Consider the following 18,427-nt stretch of genomic DNA (forward strand, 5'->3'; position numbering starts at 1 on the left):
ATCCAGGCCTCTCTTGAACCCCTCGACTGAGTTCGCCATCACCACCTCCTCAGGCAAGCAATTCCAGATTCTCACTGCCCTAACAGTAAAGAATCCTCTTCTATGTTGGTGGAAAAACCTTCTCTCCTCCAGACGCAAAGAATGCCCCCTTGTGCCCGTCACCTTCCTTGGTATAAACAGATCCTCAGCGAGATATTTGTATTGTCCCCTTATATACTTATACATGGTTATTAGATCGCCCCTCAGTCGTCTTTTTTCTAGACTAAATAATCCTAATTTCGCTAATCTATCTGGGTATTGTAGTTCTCCCATCCCCTTTATTAATTTTGTTGCCCTCCTTTGTACTCTCTCTAGTTCCATTATATCCTTCCTGAGCACCGGTGCCCAAAACTGGACACAGTACTCCATGTGCGGTCTAACTAGGGATTTGTACAGAGGCAGTATAATGCTCTCATCATGTGTATCCAGACCTCTTTTAATGCACCCCATGATCCTGTTTGCCTTGGCAGCTGCTGCCTGGCACTGGCTGCTCCAGGTAAGTTTATCATTAACTAGGATCCCCAAGTCCTTCTCCCTGTCAGATTTACCCAGTGGTTTCCCGTTCAGTGTGTAATGGTGATATTGATTCCCTCTTCCCATGTGTATAACCTTACATTTATCATTGTTAAACCTCATCTGCCACCTTTCAGCCCAAGTTTCCAACTTATCCAGATCCATCTGTAGCAGAATACTATCTTCTCTTGTATTAACTGCTTTACATAGTTTTGTATCATCTGCAAATATCGATATTTTACTGTGTAAACCTTCTACCAGATCATTAATGAATATGTTGAAGAGAACAGGTCCCAATACTGACCCCTGCGGTACCCCACTGGTCACAGCGACCCAGTTAGAGACTATACCATTTATAACCACCCTCTGCTTTCTATCACTAAGCCAGTTACTAACCCATTTACACACATTTTCCCCCAGACCAAGCATTCTCATTTTGTGTACCAACCTCTTGTGCGGCACGGTATCAAACGCTTTGGAAAAATCGAGATATACCACGTCCAATGACTCACCGTGGTCCAGTCTATAGCTTACCTCTTCATAAAAACTGATTAGATTGGTTTGACAGGAGCGATTTCTCATAAACCCATGCTGATATGGAGTTAAACAGTTATTCTCATTGAGATAATCCAGAATAACATCCCTCAGAAACCCTTCAAATATTTTACCAACAATAGAGGTTAGACTTACTGGCCTATAATTTCCAGGTTCACTTTTAGAGCCCTTTTTGAATATTGGCACCACATTTGCTATGCGCCAGTCCTGCGGAACAGACCCTGTCGCTATAGAGTCACTAAAAATAAGAAATAATGGTTTATCTATTACATTACTTAGTTCTCTTAGTACTCGTGGGTGTATGCCATCCGGACCCGGAGATTTATCTATTTTAATCTTATTTAGCCGGTTTCGCACCTCTTCTTGGGTTAGATTGGTGACCCTTAATATAGGGTTTTCATTGTTTCTTGGGATTTCACCTAGCATTTCATTTTCCACCGTGAATACCGTGGAGAAGAAGGTGTTTAATATGTTAGCTTTTTCCTCGTCATCTACAACCATTCTTTCCTCACTATTTTTTAAGGGGCCTACATTTTCAGTTTTTATTCTTTTACTATTGATATAGTTGAAGAACAGTTTGGGATTAGTTTTACTCTCCTTAGCAATGTGCTTCTCTGTTTCCTTTTTGGCAGCTTTAATTAGTTTTTTAGATAAAGTATTTTTCTCCCTATAGTTTTTTAGAGCTTCAATGGTGCCATCCTGCTTTAGTAGTGCAAATGCTTTCTTTTTACTGTTAATTGCCTGTCTTACTTCTTTGTTTAGCCACATTGGGTTTTTCCTATTTCTAGTCCTTTTATTCCCACAAGGTATAAACCGCTTACACTGCCTATTTAGGATGTTCTTAAACATTTCCCATTTATTATCTGTATTCTCATTTCTGAGGATATTGTTTTGCTTAATTTTTGTCTTAGTCCAGCTTGCAGATATGTGATTCCTTTTTGCTGGTTGCTCTAGTGGGCTGATATTACTCTTCATGTTCCATGAGTTGGCACATGAGTTCAAGTTATTTCAGGATGGTTTTTTGTAGGGTTTTTCGCTGACCGCGCAGTTCACTTTTGTATCCTCTGCTATCTAGCTTTAGCGGGCCTCATTTTGCTGAATCTGTTTTCATAACTACGTATGTGCTTTCCTCTCATTTCACCGTCATTACATGTGGGGGGCTGCTATTTCTGTGGGGAGTTTCTCTGGAGGCCAGAGAGGTCTGTGTTTCTTCTAATAAGGGAAGTTAGTCCTTCGGCTGGCGCGAGACGTCTAGGAATCATCGTAGGCACGTTCCCCGGCTACAGCTAGTTGTGTGTTTAGGTTCAGGATCGCGGTCAGCTCAGTTTCCATCACCCTAGAGCTTGTTTTGTTTTCTGTGCTTGTCCTTTTGTGATCCCCTGCCATTGGGATCATGACAGATAATCCAGTCTCTGTGCACCAAGTCTGCATCACAGGAAAAGGTTCCTCTATTCCTAAGAGCAGTGTCCATGTTAGTAAGCAGAAGACGTCACATTTGTTTTCTTAAGGATTTTTAACAGGTCCCCTTTTCCCCGCTGTGGTGGCATCAATGGCGATTATTGGCGAGGCCAGAGACATATTCATAAGGAGAACCTTAAGGCACCAAATCCATTCAAATCACTAATAATGTAAGAAAAAAGAAAAAACATTAAAATCACATACAAAAAGCAAAATATATAAACTAAAAATAAAAACAACATCCCGGCTGACACAGGGGATGGAGACCCAAAAAGGGGGGGTTATTTGTTATATTTAGAGGGGGGGAGGAAAAAAGGAGCAGGAGGTACATTTTACCCAAAACACCCCACGAGCACTATTGGAGCGTGATGATAATACAGTACTCATAAATAAGAGGCAATAAGAGGCCTCATTTAAGCCATTTGGTGACATAGTGCCAAGTTGCACTATCCATTTTGTTTCTTTTTGTGCTAACAACTTTTTGTTATCCCCACCCCGAATACCCAGATGTAAAGCATCAATTCCCCTCACCTTAAGTAGTTTCGCGTCGCATTTATGGTGCGACATAAAGTGGCGTGGGATTGATTTAAGATCAGATGTGTCGGACACTGTCCTGGCCGCACCAATGTCCCGCACATGCTCACGGACTCGGACTCTCAATTCCCGAGTAGTCAGTCCCACATAGACCATGGGACAAGGACATGTCAAGTAATAAATTACGTTAGTTGTACTGCATGAAATCCGTTCTCTGATGTCAAATTCTTTAGTTCCATCAGTAGAGGTGAAACTAGAGCAGCGCAGGACATTGGTGCAGGCAAGACAGTGCCCGCACGGAAAACACCCCGGATTGGGACCCCTCGTACCAAATGGGTTATTTGGGGTGGGGACATAATGGCTACGTACTAGTAAATCATTTAAGTTTTTACACCTCATAGAGGTCATCTGTGGACATGGGCCAAGGGAGGCCGCCAGGGAGGGCTCAGTCGCGAGAACAAAGTACTGCAGTGCGCAGGCACCGGAAAGTTCAGAGAGGCCCGGCGCCTGCTCACTGCAGTACTTTGCTCTGCCCTCAACAGGGCAGACAAAGTACGCCTGCGCCGGAGCCGTGGCTGAAGATCAGAAGAGGACGTCTTGGAATGAAGATGGGAGGCGCCGCAGCGGACCAGAGACACCCATCCGACCGGACCAGCAGCGGGACCGCCCCTGGGTGAGTATAATCTAACATCTTTTTCTCCTCTTTCAGGTAACATCGGGGGCTTATCTACAGCATTACAGAATGCTGTAGATAAGCCCCTGATGCCGGTGGGCTTACCTCACACGCGATTTTCGGGGTGACAGGTTCCCTTTAAGTGTGGATATAGTATCTGCCATCACTACCTCTTGTGGTCTGGCATTCCACAGTTTGACTACTCTAACTGTAAAGAACCCTTTCCTATTCAGCTGCCAGATTCACCTTTCCTCCACCCGTAATGAGTGCCCTCTGGTCCTTTGTAAGGTCTTTGGAAGGAATAAATCATGTGCCAGTTCTTTGTACTGACAGCACATGTATTTATTGTAGGGGAGCAAGAGGTAAAGTTCTTTTCTGGATGGCAGGTATGTGTCACCGAGATGGCTGGCCTCTGTGATATAAGTCATGGAAGAAAGTATACAAGTAACAACAGGGGACTTTTAGTGGAGAAGATTTTGGATCCAGGATTTAGGAGCGACCAAAAGAGCCTAGGTGGGAATGGTTGCTCCCATACACTCCAGTCCAGTCTAAGATTTGCTAGTCTAATAACAGGCAGCTAGGCTAGCTCAGCAATATCTTTGGTATTTGGAGAGGGAAAAGACCATTAATGGTGGCCTGAGAGACCGTTTTTAACAATTTGGCCTACCAAGTGAAAGGACTATTATGTTATTTGTTTGCGCTGGAAAATGGCTGTTGTTTCTTTTCATCTGAGCATTGTGGAAGTTTATAAAATATATTAAATCTTACATTCTGTGACACAAGAAAGCAGTGCCTATGTGTAGCCTGACAGCTGTCAGAGTGCTTAAATCCCTACATTATACATATAATGAGATCTCCTCTAACATGTCTTTTTTTTAGCTAACCAAGCCCAACTTTTCCAACCTCTCATCATATGAGAGGCCTTTTGTTAGAATCTGTTTTGCTTTTTGACCATTCGCCTTCTTGTTGTGGTTTTCTGGCTGCTGGTCTTTTTCCCCTGGTGCTGGGTTGTCTTAGGTCAGGTGATTGTATCACCCTTTATTACCCAGCACCTGCCTCCCATTCCTTGCTGGACAACAGTGTTAATCTGCTAGAGTTCTGGCTAGGTGCTTTGATAGGTTTCTATGTCTGATATTGTGCAGTTTTGGGACCCCCAATTCTGCTATCCTTAGTTTCTGTTTTCAGTTGGTTTCTGCAACCGTCTCTGTGTTTTCTATTAGGAGGTGACCTGTTTTTATACCCAGTCCTTAGATCGTTCAGGGACCTCCTTCCCCCTGTCTATAGGAGTTTAACCTAGGATCGTCGGAGGGTCTATTCGCAAGGAATGGGTCGCCATCGTAGGGTGTCAGCTTAGTCTCAGTGCAGGGTCAGTTTTCCCCCTTCTATTCTAGCTCTGTGTTGCAATTCCATAACCGTTTGTCCAGCCACACATATTAAAAAAAAATTATCCCCTGGATTCCTTCAATATGTGCAGCGTCCAAGAACTTGCTCAACGCTTGCAAGTGTTAACTTTGGAATTAGCCAACCTGCAACAGCACGTGAGTAATTACTCTGGAGCACACTCTGAAGAACCTAAGGTAGGATTACCTGAGTTTTTTGGGGCAAACGGCAGGAATTTTTTACATTTAAAAATGCATGTTTACTACATTTTCGGCTTAGACCCAGATCCTCAGGGAGTGAATTACAGGGCGTGGGGATTATTATGTCTTGATTGCGAAATGATCCCCAAATCTGGGCTTTTTTTTTTACATCCTGATGATCCTTGTTTGACATCAGTAGAAGCATTTTTTTTCTGCTATGGGGTTGTTATATGATGATCCTGATAGTGTCACATCAGCTGAGGCAGAGCTCAGACGGCTTAAACAGGGTTCTGTTGATGCTGAGAGGTATTGCACCCAGTTCAGACGATGGTCTGCTGAGGTCAGGTGGAATGACCCAGCGCTCAAGAGTCAGTTTTTAGCAGGTTTGAGTGAAAGAGTTAAAGAATTGCTAATTGCATATCCTGCACCTGATACTTTGGAAACTGCTATGCAGTTAGGTATCCGTGTGGATAGAAGATTGAGAGGCAGACAGAATGAAGAGAAGGCTCTTATAACGCTGAACCCTTTCTCTCAGGATAGCCCCGTCGACTGCGGGGAACCAATGCAACTTGGGGCTATGTCCTCTCGTTCCCAGGAGAGGGAGAAGAGGTTTTCTGAAGGGCTATGCTTGTATTGTGGTAAGGCTGGTCATTTTATTAAGCAATGTGAGGTTCGCATAAGGAAAGAAGAACAAAAAAGGTCAGTAGGAGTAACACTCCAGTTCGTATTGCGTTTTTACGGTCTGCAGGAGGTTTTTTTCTGGTAATACCACATATCATGGTCATTCCATTGATTTTCAGGTAATGGTGGATTGTGGTTCTTCACTTAATTTTATTGATCCACAATTCCTAGACAAATATAAGTTTGATTCTGAACCATTGTCATCTCCTACTCCTGTTGTGACTATTGATAACACTCCTCTGGAACATGGGTGTATTTCTCAAAAGTATACCGCGTTCCCACTTATTATGAGTATGGAACATCAGGAGTGTATAGACTTGTTTGTCCTTGCTAAATTACCTTGCCCAGTTGTCCTGGGTTTACCCTGGTTAAAAATGCACAATCCTTTGCTGGACTGGTCGTCTAGAACTATAAGGTCCTGGGGTTATGGGTGTTATGATAATTGTTGTAATGTTCTACATTGCTGCTGCTGTGAAGAAGGAGCTACCTGAAGTCATTCAGGATTTCTGGAGGGTATTTTCGGAGGTTGAGTCGCAAGCTCTACCACCGCATAGAGATTACGACTGCACTATTGAGTTCGTCCCAGGTGCCACACTTCCTAAGAGTAGTTTATTTAATCTGATGATTCCTGAGAGGAAGGTCTTAAAGGAATACCTACAGACTAGTTTAGCTGCAGGTCATATAAGACCCTCTAAATCCCCTGTGGCTGTAGGATTCATTTTTGGCAAAAAGAAGGATGGGGCCTTAGGCCGTGTCTGGATTTTGGGGAGATTAATAAGATCACTGTGCGCAATCCTTACCCGTTGCCACTGATTCCGGATTTGTTTAACCAACTAACATGAGCGAAGTGGTTCTCTAAGATTGACCTTCGTGGGCAGGGCCGGCTCCAGGTTTTTGAGGGCCCCAGGCGAAAGAGTCTCAGTGGGCCCCCTTTTAACACATACCACGATTCATGATGCAATATAACACAGCCATGTAGTATATAACACAGCCCACGTAGTATATAACACAGCCCACGTAGCATATAACAGCTAATATAGTATATAGCACAGCCACATAGCATATAACACGGCCCACATAGTTTATAGAACAGCCATGTAGTATACAGCACAGCCCACGTAGCATATAACAGCCCACGTAGCATATAACAGCCCACGTAGTATATAGCACAGCAACGTAGCATATAACACAGCCACGTAGCATATAACAGCCCATATAGTATATAGCACAGCCACATATTATATAACACAGCCCACGTAGTATATAGAACAGCCATGTAGTATATAGTACAGCCCACATAGCATATAACAGCCCATATAGTATATAACACAGCCACATAGTATATAACACTGCCCACGTAGTTTATAGAACAGCCATGTAGTATATAGCACAGCCCACGTAGTATAGAACAGCCAACGTAGTATATAGCACAGCCATGTAATATATAGAACAGCCATGTAGTATATAGCACAGAGATGTAGTATACATTACAGCCCCCCTCCCCCAAGAATGGCCCCATAGTCCAGGACCAGTACTCACTGTTAGTGGTCCAGACCCCAGATCCCCATTAGTCCTGCTGTGTATGGCCAGTACTGGTCCAGACCCATGTAAGGACAGAGAATGAACTTCAATCCAATATTGCTGCCAGCATGCGGCCAGCGGGTAAGGAAAGGGTGAATCAAACACCCGAAAACTCCGCCCATATGACCCAAAACCAGTCCCGCCAAATTCAGGTGACAGGTTCCCTTTAATGACATTCTGAGGCCGTTGATCGATAGGAGTGTTATTGTTTATTTGGATGATATTTTGATCTATTCACCTGATCTGGAGTCGCATTGGCAGAGAGTCTGCGAAGTTCTAAAGATTTTGAGCGAAAACTCACTCTTTGCTAAATTGGAGAAGTGCGAGTTTGCGGTACAGAAAATGAGTTTTTTGGGGTACCTTGTCTCCAGTGATGGGTTTGAGATGGACCCGGTGAAGGTTCAGGCAGTGCTGGAGTGGCCTAGGCCTAAATGTTTGAAGTCGGTTCAGAGATTTTTAGGGTTTGTTAATTATTACAGAAAATTCATTAAGAAGTTTTCTGTGATCGCTAAACCTATAACTGATCTCACCAAGAAGGGTTCCAATACTGTCCAATGGTCCTCTGAGGCTGTTAAAGCTTTTGAGCATCTCAAGGAGAGGTTTAGCTCTGCTCCTGTTTTGATCCAGACAGATGAGAACAAGCCATTTCTGGTAGAGGTTGATGCCTCTTCAGTAGGGGTGGGGGCAGTTCTGTCCCAAGGGGGAGAGGATGTGTGTTGTGAATTCTGTGGCTGAATTCACTCCTGTGGTCACAAGTGGTACTGCAGCTTCTGAGCTTCCTTCCTCAGGTGTTCTGGTGAGCTCATTAGCTGCTTCGTTACTTAACTCCACCTGATGCTGCTATCCTTGCTCCTAGTCAATGTTCCAGTGTTGGATCTGAGCTTCTCCTGATTGTTCCTGTGACCTGCTGCTCTGTATAGCTAAGTGCTTTTTTGCTATTTTGTTGCCTTTTTTCTGTCCAGCTTGTCTTTTGTTTTGCTGGAAGCTCTGAGACGCAAAGGGTGTACCGCCGTGCCGTTAGTCCGGCACGGTGGGTCTTTTTTGCCCCCTTTGCGTGGGTTTTGCTTTAGGGTTTTTTGTAGACTGCAAAGTTCGCTTTACTGTCCTCGCTCTGTCTAAGAATATCGGGCCCCACTTTGCTGAATCTATTTCATCCCTACGTTTTGTCTTTTCATCTTACTCACAGTCATTATATGTGGGGGGCTGCCTTTTCCTTTGGGGTATTTCTCTGGGGGCAAGTCAGGCCTATTTTTCTATCTTCAGGCTAGCTAGTTTCTTAGGCTGTGTCGAGTTGCATAGGTAGTGGTTAGGCGCAATCCACAGCCACTTTTAGTTGTGTTTAGGATAGGATCAGGTGTGCAGTCTACAGAGTTTCCACGTCTCAGAGCTCGTTCTTTTGTTTTTGGGTATTTGTCAGATCACTGTGTGCGCTCTGATCGCTAGGCACACTGTGTCTCTGGATTGCCTTCATTACACCTTTCATTAGCAGACGTAACAGTACTAGGAGCCCACTAATGATTCTCAATAGAGGGAAAGAAAAAGTTCTGACATCATTTTTTTTTTTTTTTCTCTGCTCTGTGTTCACTTTTTTTTTTTCCCCTAGACATTTGGGTGTTTCTGGACACAGGTGTGGACATGGATTTTCAGGGTCTGTGCTCTTCAATGGATAATCTCGTTATAAATGTACAAAAGATTCAAGATACTATTGATCAGAAATCTATGTTAGAACCAAGAATTCCTATTCCTGATTTGTTTTTTGGAGATAGAACTAAGTTTCCAAGTTTCAAAAATAATTGTAAGCTATTTCTGGCCTTGAAACCTCATTCTTCTGGTAATCCTATTCAACAAGTTTTGATTATTATTTCTTTTTTGCGCGGCGACCCTCAAGACTGGGCATTTTCTCTTGCGCCAGGAGACCCTGCATTGAGTAGTGTCGATGCGTTTTTCCTGGCACTCGGATTACTGTACGATGAGCCTAATTCAGTGGATCAGGCTGAGAAAAATTTGCTGGCTTTGTGCCAGGGTCAGGATGATATAGAAGTATATTGTCAGAAATTTAGGAAATAGTCAGTACTCACTCAGTGGAATGAATCTGCGCTGGCAGCTTTGTTCAGAAAGGGTCTCTCTGAGGCTCTTAAGGATGTCATGGTGGGATTTCCTATGCCTGCTGGTTTGAATGAGTCTTTGTCTTTAGCCATTCAGATCGGTAGACGCTTGCGCGAGCGTAAATCTGTGCACCATTTGGCGGTATTGCCTGAGGTTAAACCTGAGCCTATGCAGTGTGATAGGACTATGACCAGAGTGGAACGGCAGGAATACAGACGTCTGAATGGGCTATGTTTCTACTGTGGTGATTCCACTCATGCTATTTCTGATTGTCCTAAGCGCACTAAGCGGTCCGCTAGGTCTGCCGTCATTGGTACTGTACAGTCCAAATTCCTTCTGTCCATTACCTTGATATGCTCTTTGTCGTCGTTTTCTGTCATGGCGTTTGTGGATTCAGGCGCTGCCCTAAATCTGATGGATTTGGATTATGCTAAACGTTGTGGGTTTTTCTTGGAGCCTTTGCGGTGTCCTATTCCATTGAGAGGAATTGATGCTACACCTTTGGCCAAGAATAAACCTCAGTACTGGGCCCAGCTGACCATGTGCATGGCTCCTGCACATCAGGAAGTTATTCGCTTTCTGGTGTTGCATAATCTGCATGATGTGGTCGTGTTGGGGTTGCCATGGCTACAAACCCATAATCCAGTATTGGATTGGAATTCCATGTCGGTATCCAGCTGGGGTTGTCAGGGGGTACATGGTGATGTTCCATTTTTGTCGATTTCGTCATCCACCCCTTCTGAGGTCCCAGAGTTCTTGTCTGATTATCAGGATGTATTTGAAGAGCCCAAGTCCGATGCCCTACCTCCGCATAGGGATTGTGATTGTGCTATCAATTTGATTCCTGGTAGTAAATTCCCTAAAGGTCGATTATTTAATTTATCCGTGCCCGAACACGCCGCGATGCGCAGTTATGTGAAGGAATCCCTAGATAAGGGACATATTCGCCCATCGTCATCACCACTGGGAGCAGGGTTCTTCTTTGTAGCTAAGAAGGATGGTTCGCTGAGACCGTGTATTGATTACCGCCTTCTTAATAAGATCACTGTTAAATTTCAGTATCCCTTGCCATTGTTATCTGACTTGTTTGCTCGGATTAAGGGGGCTAGTTGGTTCACTAAGATAGATCTTCGTGGTGCGTATAATCTGGTGAGAATCAGGCAAGGAGATGAATGGAAAACTGCATTCAATACGCCCGAGGGTCATTTTGAGTATCTAGTGATGCCGTTCGGACTTGCCAATGCTCCATCAGTGTTTCAATCCTTTATGCATGACATCTTCCGTGAGTACCTGGATAAATTCCTGATTGTTTACTTGGATGACATTTTGATCTTCTCAGATGATTGGGAGTCTCATGTGAAGCAGGTCAGAATGGTTTTTCAGGTCCTGCGTGCTAACTCTTTGTTTGTGAAGGGATCAAAGTGTCTCTTCGGTGTGCAGAAAGTTTCATTTTTGGGATTCATCTTTTCCCCTTCTACTATCGAGATGGATCCAGTCAAGGTCCAAGCCATCCAGGATTGGATTCAGCCGACATCTCTGAAAAGTCTGCAAAAGTTCCTGGGCTTTGCTAATTTTTATCGTCGCTTCATCTGTAATTTTTCTAGCATTGCCAAACCATTGACCGATTTGACCAAGAAGGGTGCTGATTTGGTCAATTGGTCTTCTGCTGCTGTGGAAGCTTTTCAGGAGTTGAAGCGTCGTTTTTGTTCTGCCCCTGTGTTGTGTCAGCCAGATGTTTCTCTTCCGTTCCAGGTCGAGGTTGATGCTTCTGAGATTGGAGCAGGGGCGGTTTTGTCACAGAGAGGTTCTGATTGCTCAGTGATGAAACCATGTGCTTTCTTTTCCAGGAAGTTTTCGCCCGCTGAGCGTAATTATGATGTGGGCAACCGAGAGTTGCTGGCCATGAAGTGGGCATTCGAGGAGTGGCGTCATTGGCTTGAAGGAGCTAAGCATCGCGTGGTGGTATTGACTGATCATAAGAACTTGACTTATCTCGAGTCTGCCAAGCGCTTGAATCCTAGACAGGCCCGTTGGTCGTTATTTTTTGCCCGCTTCGACTTTGTGATTTCGTACCTTCCGGGCTCTAAAAATGTGAAGGCGGATGCTCTGTCTAGAAGTTTTGTGCCCGACTCTCCGGGTTTATCTGAGCCAGCGGGTATCCTCAAGGAAGGAGTCATTGTGTCTGCCATCTCCCCTGATTTGCGGCGGGTGCTGCAAAAATTTCAGGCGAATAAACCTGATCGTTGTCCAGCGGAGAAACTGTTCGTCCCTGATAGGTGGACTAATAAACTTATCTCTGAACTTCATTGTTCGGTGTTGGCTGGTCATCCTGGAATCTTTGGTACCAGAGAGTTAGTGGCTAGATCCTTCTGGTGGCCATCTCTGTCACGGGATGTACGTACTTTTGTGCAGTCCTGTGGGATTTGTGCTAGGGCTAAGCCCTCCTGTTCTCGTGCCAGTGGGTTGCTTTTGCCCTTGCCGGTCCCAAAGAGGCCTTGGACACATATTTCGATGGATTTCATTTCTGACCTTCCCGTTTCTCAAAAGATGTCAGTCATTTGGGTGGTCTGTGATCGCTTTTCTAAAATGGTCCATCTGGTGCCCTTGGCTAAATTGCCTTCCTCCTCTGATTTGGTACCTTTGTTCTTTCAGCATGTGGTTCGGTTGCATGGCATTCCTGAGAATATTGTTTCTGACAGAGGTTCCCAGTTTGTTTCAAGGTTCTGGCGAGCCTTTTGTGGTAGGATGGGCATTGACCTATCCTTTTCCTCGGCTTTCCATCCTCAGACTAATGGCCAGACCGAACGAACCAATCAGACCTTGGAAACATATCTGAGATGTTTTGTTTCTGCAGACCAGGATGATTGGGTGTCCTTTTTGCCGTTGGCTGAGTTCGCCCTTAATAATCGGGCCAGCTCGGCTACCTTGGTTTCTCCATTTTTCTGCAATTCTGGGTTCCATCCTCGTTTCTCTTCAGGACAGGTTGAGTCTTCGGACTGTCCTGGTGTGGATTCTGTGGTGGACAGGTTGCAGCAGATCTGGACTCAGGTAGTGGACAATTTGACCTTGTCCCAGGAGAAGGCTCAACTTTTCGCTAATCGCAGACGCCGTGTGGGTCCCCGACTTCGTGTTGGGGATCTGGTTTGGTTATCTTCTCGTCATATTCCTATGAAGGTTTCCTCTCCTAAATTTAAACCTCGTTTTATTGGTCCGTATAGGATTTCTGAGGTTCTCAATCCTGTGTCTTTTCGTCTGACCCTCCCAGACTCCTTTTCCATACATAATGTATTCCATAAGTCATTGTTGCGGAGATACGTGGCACCTATGGTTCCATCTGTTGAGCCTCCTGCCCCGGTTTTGGTGGAGGGGGAATTGGAGTATATTGTGGAGAAGATTTTGGATTCTCGTGTTTCTAGACGGAAACTCCAGTATCTGGTTAAATGGAAGGGTTATGCTCAGGAAGATAATTCCTGGGTTTTTGCCTCTGATGTTCATGCTCCCAATCTTGTTCGTGCCTTTCATGCGGCTCATCCTGGTAGGCCTGGGGGCTCTGGTGAGGGTTCGGTGACCCCTCCTCAAGGGGGGGGTACTGTTGTGAATTCTGTGGCTGAATTCACTCCTGTGGTCACAAGTGGTACTGCAGCTTCTGAGCTTCCTTCCTCAGGTGTTCTGGTGAGCTCATTAGCTGCTTCGTTACTTAACTCCACCTGATGCTGCTATCCTTGCTCCTAGTCAATGTTCCAGTGTTGGATCTGAGCTTCTCCTGATTGTTCCTGTGACCTGCTGCTCTGTATAGCTAAGTGCTTTTTTGCTATTTTGTTGCCTTTTTTCTGTCCAGCTTGTCTTTTGTTTTGCTGGAAGCTCTGAGACGCAAAGGGTGTACCGCCGTGCCGTTAGTCCGGCACGGTGGGTCTTTTTTGCCCCCTTTGCGTGGGTTTTGCTTTAGGGTTTTTTGTAGACTGCAAAGTTCGCTTTACTGTCCTCGCTCTGTCTAAGAATATCGGGCCCCACTTTGCTGAATCTATTTCATCCCTACGTTTTGTCTTTTCATCTTACTCACAGTCATTATATGTGGGGGGCTGCCTTTTCCTTTGGGGTATTTCTCTGGGGGCAAGTCAGGCCTATTTTTCTATCTTCAGGCTAGCTAGTTTCTTAGGCTGTGTCGAGTTGCATAGGTAGTGGTTAGGCGCAATCCACAGCCACTTTTAGTTGTGTTTAGGATAGGATCAGGTGTGCAGTCTACAGAGTTTCCACGTCTCAGAGCTCGTTCTTTTGTTTTTGGGTATTTGTCAGATCACTGTGTGCGCTCTGATCGCTAGGCACACTGTGTCTCTGGATTGCCTTCATTACACCTTTCATTAGCAGACATAACAGATGTGGTGCATTCCTATGCTTTCTTTTCTAAAAAATTTTCGGAGACTGAGCTCAACTATGATGTTGGGAACAGAGAGTTGCTAGCTATTAAACTCGCATTTGAGCATTGGAGACATTTTTTGGAGGGGGCTAGACATCTGATGCGCCCACAGGGCAGTGGGATACTCGGTACCGGGTCAGGTCGCAAAGGGGATGTCACGGTGGCTGCGACCTGGTCCGTTAAAGGGGGTGAAATGTTCAACATTTGTCGTGACGCCACCTGTGGAGTTCGGTCAATAGGGGGGACCGACGCTGCATTAGAGGGGTTCCCTGGAGGATCTTGCGGCAGCCCAGATGTTACACTTCCCACAGGTGAAGCGGGGTCCCCAGGGGTCCTATGGTGTGTGGCGTAGATGGTAAGGCCGTTGAATAAATGGAGGAGACAGGTTGTAAGTCTTTACCTGGTTTACTTGTGGGTGACAGGCCACAGTCCATGGAAACGGCAACAGGTGAATTAGAAGTCTGGGTAGTCCAGAGACAAGTGGAATCCCCTTGGCAGGTCAGGTAGGAGCCTTCCACTCTGCGCTTACTGTCTCTGAGGTCCCTGCTGCCACGAAGTGTCCTAAGCAAAGTCCTTAATTTGTTCTGTCCAGGGACAGGTACCTGTATGGCAGGCAGCTTGAGCCGTGCCTACTGGGGTCCTTTCACAGTGACTCCAGGCTCCAAGGTGCTGCTGTGCCACAGGTAAATATGGGCAAAGTCTATGTAACTCAATGCCCTCCGGTTCTGCTATGTGTCTTATAGTCCACAAAAGCCTTGGGCTCCCGGTAGCCTTGGGCTACTGCGCTCTGACTCCCTGGAGGCCTTCCTAGTCCCCTCCTGGAGTCCTGTATCTCCACTGTGCTCCATCCCTGTCTGTCTTTGCACACAGACTGTCTGCACTAACTGAACTCACTCCACCTCCAAACCAGGATCTTTATCCAGGGAAGCTGCCCTTAAACAGGGTTTTGAGCTCCCCTCCTTGCCTGGATTTGGAAGGTTTTGTGTGTGTGATAACCTACCAAAGGGAATCCCACTTGTCTCCAGGCATAGCACTACCCTCCCCGAGAAGAAGGCAGCACTACTGTGACACCCGAACTCCTGGGGTGCCACATTCCCCCCCCCCTTTAAATCCAGTACTCCTGGACTGGGAAAAGAAACATAAACGACAGGTTAACAAAGACATTTTTAAAAATACATTTGAAAACCCATCAAAACAGGGTAAACTTTTCATCCCTTACGGGAGGCACGGTTCTTGAACGTTGCAAACAATTTATAAAAGTATATCTGGCCTTATACCAGGGTGTCCATGTTAATAAGTTAAATAGTACCGATGTGAGGGACCCGTCATAAACCCCCACCTAGGTCTTGGGCGGGCTTCAAGGATTATCCTGACCAGGTGTTCGCCAAGCCAGATGGTTTTATCTTCGGTCTGCTGAAACAAACAAGGCTCTACCCATGCCTGCAAGTGGGCAGAACCAGGGTGCAATCTGAGGTTGCCAAACAATTGTAATAAAAGTTTTTGGGTAATCACTGTCCATTACCGCAATGTCCATTTTTAACCTGTAACAGAATACATGCAAACATTTTAGACAAGTAACACCAATTATTGACAGTCCCTATAACGGGCTGGGATTCGACCCTTGGTGCTATGAGTAGACCTACGTAATTCCTGGTCTACCATGTTTGTTGTAGTGCACCCACTAGTGGATGTACTATTTGTAGACCTGCATCGTGTAGGTATACTAGGTAATTGTCTGTGAGTTCTCAGATTCACCATAGGTCTGACAGTTTCACCAATAGCAGAGGGTGGATTTTCTGGTTCCACTGCTGGGGTGACATTGGCTGCTTGAACCTACTGGTGTAGAGTCTTTTCTGGTTCAGGATGGTTCTGAGTCACTTCTTCTTGTATTTCCGGCTGGGGAAAAGTTAAGACAGGTATCATTATGGCCTGTGAGTCCAAGACTGGAGAAACTCTCCAAGAACAGTGTGAATTTTCTTTTCTTCTTCTTCCATGGGTGGAGATGTTCCTGGGTCTGTTTCTATGTTCCTCAACTTATCAGGGAATACTTTGAGATGGTCTCTGGATACTGCAGTTGAAGATTGTCCTCCATCTTTACTGATAAGGCAGACTTTCGTGTTATCGAAGTTTGAAGATAGGATAGTATACGGTTCTGCTTCCCAGTAGTCCCACTGGTCGTCAAGTTTGTGCAATCTCCTTTTACGTTTGAGCACTTTTTTACCTGGTGACAAGGGAATTGCAGGGGCACGTTGGTTATAGTCTCTCTCTTGCTTTTGTCTCACTTGTGATAGACTTCTCTCTACGCATTCTTGTACTTGACGGTATTTTTCTTGTCTCTCAGTATCCCAATCTGTATCTGGTGAGGTATTTTCTGGGGTTAGGACTCCCATGATCTTCCTCTCATCAGGTATGCTGGAGTACTGTTAGTGGAATTCACTGGAATGTGGTTATACACATCTACCAAGTCTGGTAACATCTCTGGCCATAAGTTCCTTTCATGTAAAGGCAAGGTCTTTAACAGATCGATTACCACCTGGTTCATCTTTTCACACATTCTTTGGTTAGCGGGTGGTGCGGTGTGGTTCTAATCTTTTTGCATCTCTACAGGTTGCAGAATTCTTGAAATATTTCCACTTCAAAGGCTGGTCCTTGGTCAGTAAGTACTTTTTCAGGATATCCATGTGGTCTACAGAAGTGCTGTTGGAAGGCTCTGGCTGCTGTTTTTGCTGTCTGGTCCTTGACAGGTACAACTACCAGGAATCTGGAGTAGTGATCCACAATAGTCAAAGCGTAGACATAGCCTAACTGGCTTGGAGTTAGCTTCACATGGTCTAAGGCCACCAGTTCAAGTGGCCGTTTGGTGACTATGGGCTGTAGGGGAGCCCTCTGGATGTCACAGTCCTTTCTGCGCAGGTTACATGGGCCACATTCTCGGCACCACTTTTCGATGGTTTTCCTCATGCCAAACCAGTAAAATCTTCACCGTAACAGGATCTCCAACTTCTTCTATCCGAAGTGTCCTGCTCCATCGTGGTTTGCTTCCAGAACCATTGGCGCATCTTGTCTTGGGACCACTATTTGCCAGACTAACTCATGAGTGCATGGATCAATGTTTCTTCGGCACAGCTTACCATCGTAGATGAATAGTTTGCCTTTCTCCTTCCACAGTTGTTGCGTCTCCTGCGGATCATTTGGACCAGGGTGCAAATCTGCCTGCGTATGCAGCTCTTTCACCAGACGGACTGCGGGTCACTGTCCTGAGTTTCTGCCCATCCATGGTGGGGCAACGGGTTCAGCGTGGCTTCTTGTTTGTTTTTGTGCCTGTTTCTCACATAATGTGAGTACTGAGTTGCTCCAGGGCGATGGAAAGCTGGCAGCTCTACTTCCTCAAGTTCCTCTGAATCCTCTCCTGCATCTGGTAGGTTGGGCATTCTGGATAACACATCGACGTTGGCATTTTTGTGCCCTGCACGGTACTTTATAGTGAAGTCATAATTAGACAACCGGGCCATCCATCGCTGCTCCAAGGCACCTAACTTTGCCATCTCCAGGTAAGTCAGCGGATTGTTATCAGTATAGACTGTAAATTTTGCTGAGGCCAGGTAGTGCTTGAACCTTTCTGTCACTGCCCAGACGATGGCGAGGAACACCAGCTTAATGGAACTATAATTTTCAGGGTTCCTTTATGTGGGGCGCAGCTTCCTGCTGGCGTACTCAATTACCCTCTCTTTGCCTTTTTGTACCTGCGACAGTACTGCTCCAAATCCCACGTTGCTGGCATCCATGTACAGCACAAACGGTTGGTCATATTCTGGGTAGGCCAGTACTTCATCTCCTATGAGAGCCAACTTCAACCGGGTGAAGGATCCTTCCAGCCCATCGTTCCAGTCAAACGGGGCATTCTTACCCTTGGTTTTCTTAGATTGGCCCACTAATAAGTCTTGCAGTGGTGCGGCTACCTTGGTGAAGTCTTTAATAAATCTTCTGTAATAGCCTACCAACCCGAGGAACTGTCGGACTTCATGGAGGTTACTGGGTTTTGGACAGTTCTTGATCATGGTGACCTTGTCAGGGTCTGGAGCCACTCCTTCAGAGCTCACCACAGGGCCCAGGTACTGTACTTTGGATTTCAACAGGTGACATTTAGATGGTTTTACCTTCAAGCCAAAGTTGGACAGGGCTTCAAACACTTCGGCCAGGTGCTTCAGGTGGTCCTCATACGTCTTGGAGAAGACAATGACATAGTCCAGGTACAAGAAGACAGTTTCGAAGTTCTGTGCCTGAGACAGCACT

This window comes from Ranitomeya imitator, chromosome 4, assembly GCF_032444005.1.
Source record: "Ranitomeya imitator isolate aRanImi1 chromosome 4, aRanImi1.pri, whole genome shotgun sequence".
Classification (NCBI taxonomy): Eukaryota; Metazoa; Chordata; class Amphibia; order Anura; family Dendrobatidae; genus Ranitomeya; species Ranitomeya imitator.